Consider the following 9792-nt stretch of genomic DNA (forward strand, 5'->3'; position numbering starts at 1 on the left):
GAAAAGCTGTAGGCAGATGAGCCACTCGGATGCTGAGCCTCCAAGTGGGAGTCTGTAAATAACTAGTGTCCGAGCCCTGCGGTTCTTTGGGGGCAGTTCGGTTTGTTTACGTTGTCTGTGTGTCGGTGTGTCGGTGTGTCTGTGTGTCTGAGTTTTCTTTTTGACAGGGTCTCGTTCGGCCGAGACTGCTGTAGAACTAGTTATGTTGCTGAGATGCCCTTGAACCCCTGATCGTCCTGTCGGCACTTCTTAAATGCTAGGATTACCTCACTACCGTCCTTTGAGATAGCTGGCATAATCCTCGTTTTAGAAATGAATCTGAGATTCAGAAAGGCTAATCAATCATGTTGTCTGACTCTTCACTTCATCCCTGGGAGAAAGAATTGAGGTTTGAGAGAGGGTCATGAAGGGGCTCTAGGCAGCCAGACCATGGCAAAGATGCCTCTGACAGTCCCTGACCTTCTCCCCCATTCCCTCTGCCTTGCTAAAAAACCATCAGATTACATTCCTAAAGCTAGCCACCAAGGTCTACTTCCTTACTTGATCACTTCTTCCTCCTGAAGCTGACTACCAAGGTCCAAATATCAAAATATTGAAGTCCAGCAATCAAAAGCCCCTTTTGGCTGCCCTAATTAACATGCCCAATAAAAATTAAACACCTCATCCTAACACGGTGTCTCCCCTTTCACCTTTATAAACTGTCATTTACCTATGGGCCTCTCTATCCAAAGATAGTCCATTGTCCTTCCCCAACAATATTCCCCTCTCCCTTATTACTCTTTCCTTCTCCCTCATCCTCTGTCTCCACCTGTGTCTCTTATTCCCCTGTTCTTTGTCCTTCTGGGGCAAATGAATCACCTTTGTGCTGAGAACTTGGTCTTGGGGTGTCTTGTGCTGAATACGGTTCTTTCAGCCCAGTCCTTGGCTAGAGAAGAAAACCAGTCTTTCTTTCCCTGGTGTGGGTTGCCTTCTTGGACTGGGATCTGGAGTTGGGAAATTTTAGATTCCTAGCCTCTTAGATTGAAGTAGCTCTGCCCTAATTGCCTAAAGAGGAAAATGTGTCTAGAGAGTGTCAGTGCTAGAGGGGCAAGGCAAAGATGGAGATACTAAGTCCCTAGGCTCCTACCATGAGAAGTTCTTCCGTTAGAAAACAAAATAAAACTGAAATTATTTTTTTTAACACAGACATAACATTCATGATCCCACTTTCCAAGGTGAATGCATGTTATAGTTTTTTGATTTGGTATTTTAGGTTAAAGAACTAGCAAATTCAGGAAAGATGGATTCCTCATCCCCCTTGGTTAGCTCCCTTCGCACAGACTACCAGGGTCACTAGGAAATAGATCTTTATAACTGATGATCAATATGCTAGTTTTTTTCCAAGATCTTTGCTGACAGAGTGAAAAGAAGAAGGAAATGGATTGTTGACAGTTGGTGAATAAGTGAGAAGATCCGATCTTCACTGAAGCCTGGCGGCAGTGGTCAAGATGACCTAAAGCAATATCTGCTTTAGAACAGAAGATAGATCTAAACTCTGGAAGTATTTAGCTTTTCTTTGCCTTTAGAATCCACCTGAGACCTGTGGCATTTGAGTTTACAGCCTGTGACATAATTTAGGGACACTGAAAAATGCCCTTCTGAATGTAGGTAAGAAAATCCACTATGGGGACTCAGGCTTATCATCCCAGCCTTGGGAAGGTAGAAGCAGGAGAAACCTGGGCTACATGAAACTCTGTCTCCACGTAAGTAAATAAATGTCTTGCGTTGGAAGTATTCACATTTTGAATGTCTGTCCTGAGTCCCTCCAGTCACTTAAAGATGTGTCACAAGAGCCCTGTCTCAGACATTCTGTCACTTCCCAATACATCCCCATATGGGAACCAAGCCTTTATAGGAGACTGGGGGACACTAAAGTTCCAACCTCACATTTTTTCCTTCTCCACTATATTATCAAAATATCCCACATATAACTTAACCCAGAGTGCAAAAATATCCAACCAGAGTTAAATTTCCATTAACCTCAGTAAATGTAATGAATTAATAAAGTTCTCTAATTTATTTCTGAAAATACAGTGATTAAAGCAGTGTATCTCTTCCTCTCCCTGACTCCATATTTATGGTTGTCTTACATAGCCTTGGCATAAGAAACTCACTTGGTAACCAAGTCTGGCCTTAAACTCACTACAGTCCTCCTGCCTCAGCTTCCTGAGTGCTGGAGTTACAGGCATGGAAACGTGTTGTGGAATATTAGTTCAAATATGCAAAGATGTGCTGAGTTTGCTTAACTATGTAAAGATGATTCTTTATCTTGCCTCTCTAGGGCACCTGGTTAGTCTAATAAAAAGTTAAACAGCCAATAAATAGGAGGTGTAGGCAGGACTTCCAATCAGAGAGAGTAAGAAGAAGGGGTATCAAATCTAGAAAAGAGAGAGAGAGGAAAAAGACACGCCAGGGAGATGTCAGGGGCCAGCTAGCCAAACAGACATGGAAGAAGCAGGAAAGCAGGACATAAAGAACGAAAGAAAGGTAAGGCAAAAGGCCCCGAGGCAAAATGTAGTTGAATAGGAACAGGTTTAATTTAGTTATAAGAGCTAGTGGGACAAGCACAAGCTAAGGCCGAGCTTTCACAACAGGTCTCTGTGTCTTTATTTGGGAGGTAGTTGGCAGCCCAAAGAAAATACCAACTACAGAACCATTCTTTTTGGCTATGGAATGCTATACGGATTTGCTGTAGAGTGTTGTTTTTCATTAAATTCAAGTAGCTGCCCCTTAAAAAACTACTGTCCTAATAGGCAATTGCAACCCTGCAGCTACCAGTAGCAGTTAGATCTCATTGGCTGTAGCCAGGCAGGAATTCTGTTCCCTGGAGCACTGACTATCACAGCCACTAAAGAAACTTTGTCTAGATCTCTATTCCTCCATAGAACTCGGGATTCAGAGGTTGAGGTGAAATTCTGCTTCCTCAGAAAAACTGAATAACTAGTGGCTAACCATCTCTCCCAAAAAGCAGCCCATAGGCCTTCTGCTTCGCCCTGACTTAAGAACCCTAGCTACGCCTGGCTCCTCCCACTTCCTGTCAGCTAGCTGCTGTCTCAACCTCCTGATCCCAGGCTAATTTTATTTGATCAAACAAATGTAACATGTCTAAAATTAATATTCCACAACAGACCAGGCTGACTTTAAATGTATAATCCTCCTGCCTCAGTCTCCCCAAATGCTGAAACCACAGTTGTGCTACATCACATCGGGCTAAGCTTCCCTTTGAAACTGCAGCATCTGGAGGAGTTGGCCCAGACTGGATGGCATCACCAGTGTCCAGGCAGGCACTCCTTCCTCAGCAGAGCATCTGGGCTTTGTATACTTGCCTTCCTCCAAGAGGTCTGAAAAAGGATCTAATTGCCCTGCCTTTGGAGTTCTGATGCCTTCTTGTTAAAAACAATAAAGCTTATTATTTGGGTCTTATACAAAGTTAATGTTTTAAATGCGTTTTTGCATTTCAACTCTACGCTTCTCTTTTAAAGCTAAAGTAGTTAACTAGATTAGGAGATAGGTGTCAGAAAGAGCTGGGGAAGTTTTGATCCACCAAGAATCTTCTCCAAGCTGCTGTCATCAGAACAGCGGTAAAAAGAAAGCTGAACCAGAAAGCAAAGCATAGTGTGATGGGGTCAGAAGTTGGCTACACTGTATCACAACCTTCAGTTTTCTATCCTTAGCTAGACTTACCGAGTTTACCAGGTAGTCCTACAAGGATGCTAGAAACACCTGAAGGAATGTCTTACAAAGTAACACAAAGTAAAAGGAGGAATGTCTTGCTTTTCTGTAGCTGTGAAGCGATACCATGACCACAGCCTATAAGCTACACTAATGAACCACGCATGCTCACATACATGCGCATGCGCTCACACACATACATATAAATGATATATAATGTATATGATGAGGGGAGTGTGAATATGTGTGTTCTATCAGCTATTCCTTAGAGAACGCTGACATGAGGGTGAGGGAGGGCAGAACGGGAAAGGAAGAAGACGAGTTAAAGAAGGAGCCTATTTATACCTGAGAGATAACGCTACTTTCTACTGCCTCCGTGTCAGTTCCTGCTACCAGGTTCCCGCCTTGAGTTCCTGCCTTGATTTCTCTCTATGGTGGACTATGACTGGGATGTGTCAGCTCAATAAACCCATTTCTCTCCAAAGTGCTTTTGACCAGTGTCTTATTACAGCAAACCAGCACAGCTGGAGGAAATAGAGGCAAAAGAAAATAGATGACCTACTGTGTGCTCATAATTAATGATGACAACTAGATATTCACAGGTGTACAGGAGGCTGTTCTCAACTTTGTGGCTTCCAACTCAGCCTCCTGTTTACTTGCTCTGTGTGGTAAAGAGGGAAGAATCACTAGGGTAGAGTTAAGGGCCATTTCAATGTTGGTGCTAAAGGCAACCAAAAAGGCAGACAGGAGAAAGGGCAGTTAAAATGGTAAGAAGAACTGTACAAAGAATGGTGGTTGACCAGTTGCAGAGATGCATACCTTTAATCCTAGGACTCAGGAGGCAGGGTAGGCAGGTTTCTGTGTGGCTGAGGCCAGCCTAGGCTAGCATAGTGAGTCCAGGACAGGCAAGGCTACATAAAACGACCCTGTCTCAAAATACAAAAAATGATGGTGGTTAACATATGGAAATTCAGAACGTAGTCTTGTGCTGGTTAGCTTGTGTTATAGAGTGAAATGTTGTCTCTAAAACAAAAAGATCTAAAGAGTGATGGAATATGTTACTTGACCTGTAATTGTTACTGTGTGTGTGTGTGTACATATACATCATACTTCCATACAGAAAGAGTCTTCCCTTATAGGCGCAAAGCTCCCTAAAAAATTACTACAGGATTCCAGGAAAGAGAGCTGGGTTCAACATCTTTGGGGAGGTCTGAGGAGAACAAGGGCAGAATGAGTGTCAATTAGGTAGTCCGTACACTGAATAGAGCCACGGAGACAGGTTCTCCATAGTGATCAGGAAAATATAAACTATCACATGCTCTGTCGGCCTAGAAATAAGAAACACTTTCTACCATATAAAGATAGTTTCTTTTCTTCTTTTTTAGGCAGTCTTGCTATGTAACGTTTGCTGTTCATTATGTAGAACAGGGTTGCCTTCCGTTTGAGGTTGTCCTCCTGCCTCTGCCTCTTGAGATCTTGGATTACCAGTGTGCCCGCATGCCTGTCCTGTGAGTTTAGATTCAACTGCGCATTTGCATCCTTGGTATCTGGGGTCACGTGTGCCTGTCCTTTTCACTGGACTGTTAGTTCCTCAAGGAAGGATCTGGACAGTACTGTCTTTATAGTCACCTAGGACAGCATAGTGTCTGCAGCATAGGAAATATGAACCATTAGGGGAAATTAAACTCCCAGGGCAGCGAGTTGGAAGACGTGGTCAAAGCAGGCAGTCCCGTTCACTCAGTTTCAGTCAGAAGGCTTGTTGCTCTTCTGCTCTCCAGGTGGCAGTATTTTCCCATATTTGTTTTTTGACAAACTAGATTCCACTAACTTTTTGGGGAAATGGGCACATTTAAATAAAAATCAGGTTATCTATTTCTATATTTGTATAGAGGCAACTGAATGATAAAATATAATTATAGAATTCCATGAGATTATGTATTTCTTCCCCAGTTTCAATACAAAGGAGAATTCTTGGTAATTCTTGAAGCAATTTCTAGAATCTTGAGAGAGTCTGTGACAAGCTGTTGTGTTCTTTTTCCTTCGGCATACACACCATCCTTCAAAACACTAAAATGTCTAACGCGCATGGGTTTGGATGAAGGGAAGAATTAGGGAGAGAAGGCAGTAATTAGCTGACAGGGTGGCCAGAGACAGTGGCTAGTAAAATTTGCATCTTGGATTAGTGATAGTGTTGTCTTTCCAAATATTGCATCCAGGACACAGAAAAAACAACAACAAACAAACAAACAAACAAAAAAAAAAACCCCAGAGTGCTCCAGTTGACCTGAAATTCATATTTACTGAAAAGCTTGTATTTTTTTTTTTTAACTAAATCAGGCGATCTTACCAACAGTTTGTAATTGTTAGTCCAAAATAAACAAAACAACCAAACAACCTGGCACTTTCTTATTTGGAGAGATAATAAAAAGGAAATAGCCAGTAGGCTCAGCTTCCTCGCTGGAAGGCTGACTTTGTTGATCTTTGTGCTCTCTCCAGGAGGCTAACATCCCTCTGTGGGGGGGGGGGCTTCTCTCTGGGAAACTGAGTCCTCTACTAAATGAACATGGGAAAGCCCAGACTGGTTATCTGATATGAGTAGTGTTTTATGACTTGTGAGTCTGGTTGAAAATGCCGAGTCCTGGGGCTGATGGAATCATGCATGTCTGAATCCTTGATTTGTTCTAGGCAACACACATGCACGCATGCACTCACTCACCCCAAACCTGTTAATAATAAGTTGATCCTAGGCCCTTTGCAGAAGAACTAGATATACAACTATAACAATAAATCCAATGACAATAAATAGATATTAATCCCTTAAAATATTAACAAATTTTATAGCAAGCTAAATAAGGTATTGATTTATATTTATTTGTGTGAGTAATATGCATCCCCTATCTTCCAAGTAAATTGTGCTTTAGGATTATGTTTATTGGGTCAGAGACGGAGCTTAATGGTGGTGTGTTTGCCAGGTATGTATTGAAGTCCTGGACTTAATCCCCAAACCACATGATGAAAAAAGAAAGACTGGGTGGTGGTGGCACATGCCTTTAATTCCAGCGCTTGGTGTTATTCTTTATAAAGATATGGTGATGGAAGTCGGGGACCGGTCCCACGAGGGGCAGCCTGTAATGGTCTGCTCTGTCCCTTTAAGGGACAAGCCACACGTATTCCCTCCTTGTAAACGAATGTAGACAGATTGTAAAAATATATATACAGCTTTAATGGCGAAATAGACTTACAGAACCACCGTTCCTGCGTAGACCAGGAAAGCAGAAGGGACAGCTGGGAGCACGCTCGCCAAATTTATAGGCAAACATTAGCCCGAGGCGAACACGCCCCCCAAGAAGCGGGACTTATCCCTACATCTCCCCTTTTTGTCTAAATAAGACAGAACCAAACCAAATACAACTATATACAATAACAACAAATAATAAATATAACAAACAATATTGAGAATAAAAGCTTTGCTAAACATTCTATCTCAAGGAGTCCAAATAATGTAGAGAGTAACTACAATTATATAATCTTCAACTCCGTCAAAGATCTGAGAAGGGAATAAACACTACTCAACAAATGAGATATATCCAAAATGTGCAACAATTGACAGAGACAACTGACTACCTGGGCAATCACCCAAAGTCTCGTTTGCAATGTTGAGTCAACCAATTTTGGCTAAGGCCTAACATAACTGACATACCATTATTAAAGGCAAGGAACTTTTCAAAACTATCTTACCCTGTCTTGGCAGGATATGACAGTCCTGTTTTATCCATTGATGCACGCTCTGTATCTCTGTCAGTGGTTGAGGTATGGGCATTTCTTTGCCCAAAGGCCAGTTCTGCCAAATAGAAAGGCTCCAGGTGGAGTGTCTTTGGTGCTCAACATTCTCTCGGGAATAGAGCGGTGTTGCCAGGAGCAATTGTGTCTCACTATCACGAAACTCTGAGTTAGATTAAAGGCCATTTTCTACAGCTCTTTGAAGAGGTCGAAGATTATCTATCTATACTGAGTATAATCTCTATATATCTAAAGAACCTGATTAGTCTAATTATAAATGACAAACTTAGATGACTATTTATCTATATAATTCTCAATATCTATCTAACTTAAAGACTAAGACAATAAACAACTGTGTAACAAATGAGGATAATGACCTCCAAATATAAACACTGTACAAATATACATTGCAATATGGTAAATATATATCAATACACAAACATTATAGAAGTATCTTAATCAGAGGTAGAAATGTACACTGCAATATGGTAAATATATACAATATATATTTATCAATACAATATATGTCAATACATAAAAAATGTTTTAAACAGAGATAGAAACATGCATGCATACAATAGTCAATGTAATTTAACTTTGTATCAATATACAAGAATGGATACCAATATATTTGTCTAAAAGCAGTAACTCACAATTATAAATCTATTATCCCATCATTCCCTCTTTTTTTTTTCAAAATGATCCCTGGGCTTATAAAATTCCTCCCCCAACCTCCCAACCCCTAAATGATGTCCCTAAACCCAGGGGTAAACTTTACTGGGAGAGGGGACGTCGTCCTCTAGAATTACTTCCAGCTGTCATGGGGGCGACGTTCTTTCTGGGGGATCCTGTGAAAGTAAAATGATGGTTAAATTTCAAGATCAATGTCTTTTAAAATTGCAAATAGTCTCTGAGTATTTTGTGGAGGTCTGGCCAGAATGTTGTACAAGATGTGCACCATTTCAGCTAACCAAGTTGGGATCGTCTTGTGCAGCTGGTATCCAAAACAGGTCTTGTAGTAGCGCTATCAGTATCATGACGTCATATCAACCAGGTAGAGTTGTTGTTATGGGGCCCCATCTTCTTCCTGGAAACTTCAAATGTCACTTCAGGAAAAACTCATTGTTCATTGTGAAAAACTTAAACATTAATCATATAGACATATATAGACATACATATATATATTCAATGAAAGGCATGATAGATATATTCAATGAAAAGTATGATAGATATGAAGAAAAGCAAAGATGTTTTCTAAACTCATATTTCTTTCTGTCCCATATCATGGCTCTTGACATGAGACAGAAACTCCAGAAACTCTAGGTTTTTCTCTTACTAACAGGCTTGGAATTGGAGAGGGACTGAGCCAGAGTCCAACTTCAAAACCAGCTCTACATATTTATAAAGAAATGTTTAATAAGACATATATATATACATACATATATATATATATATATATATATAAATTAATACTTACAAAATGTGTCCATCCATCAGTAATTAAATATTCAGGGTCACTTAATTTCTTTGAAGATGAGTATTTTCCTGAGGAGATAAGAAAAGAACCCTGCCTCCAACCTATCTGTATTTCTTACCATCAGTATGCTCGCCATCCTTATGAAAGAATTGTTATTTATCTTTTCCAAGTGGCTTCTCTTCTTCAAACCGAACCTTTATTAATTTTGACGGTATCCACAATTTTTCCTCACCTGTGGAGATAAGAGCAAAACCCCTTCCCAAACGTAGCACATCTCCTGGCTTCCATTGTGAGGTCAGCACATCCTTGAAATAAACTGGTTGATTTAGTTCAGTAGACTTTTCCATTATCCAATGTCTTTCTGCAGCTGTTGTTCCCTTCTCATTAGCGTTGAGAAAATTCAAGGTTAACAAAGCATTATGTAACCTATTTCTGGGGGTGTTTTCCACCCCTTTCTGTTTGTTCAACATATCCTCTTGCTTTTTGGATATCACCATCCAAGGTTTTGTTCAAATGAATTATTAGATCAGGTGTTATTCCAATAGCTGGTCGTAGACTGGAAATGTCTCCTAACAGTCTTTGAAAGTCATTGAGAGTCCGTAGGCGATCTCTCCGAATTTGTGCTTTTTGTGTCTTAATTTTTTGCAAACCTATTTTATAACCTAAATAAATAACAGAATCTCCCTTCTGAATCTTTTCAGGAGCGATTTGCAATCCCCATTTAGGTAAAATTATCTTAATTTCTCCAAACAGTCTGTTCAAGGTATCCATGTTTGAATCGGATAACAAAATGTCGTCCATGTAATGGTATACTATAGATTTGG

The sequence above is a fragment of the Microtus oregoni genome, unplaced genomic scaffold (genome assembly GCF_018167655.1).
Source record: "Microtus oregoni isolate MIOR12 unplaced genomic scaffold, Mior012 000006F_ref0000085, whole genome shotgun sequence".
Classification (NCBI taxonomy): domain Eukaryota; kingdom Metazoa; phylum Chordata; class Mammalia; order Rodentia; family Cricetidae; genus Microtus; species Microtus oregoni.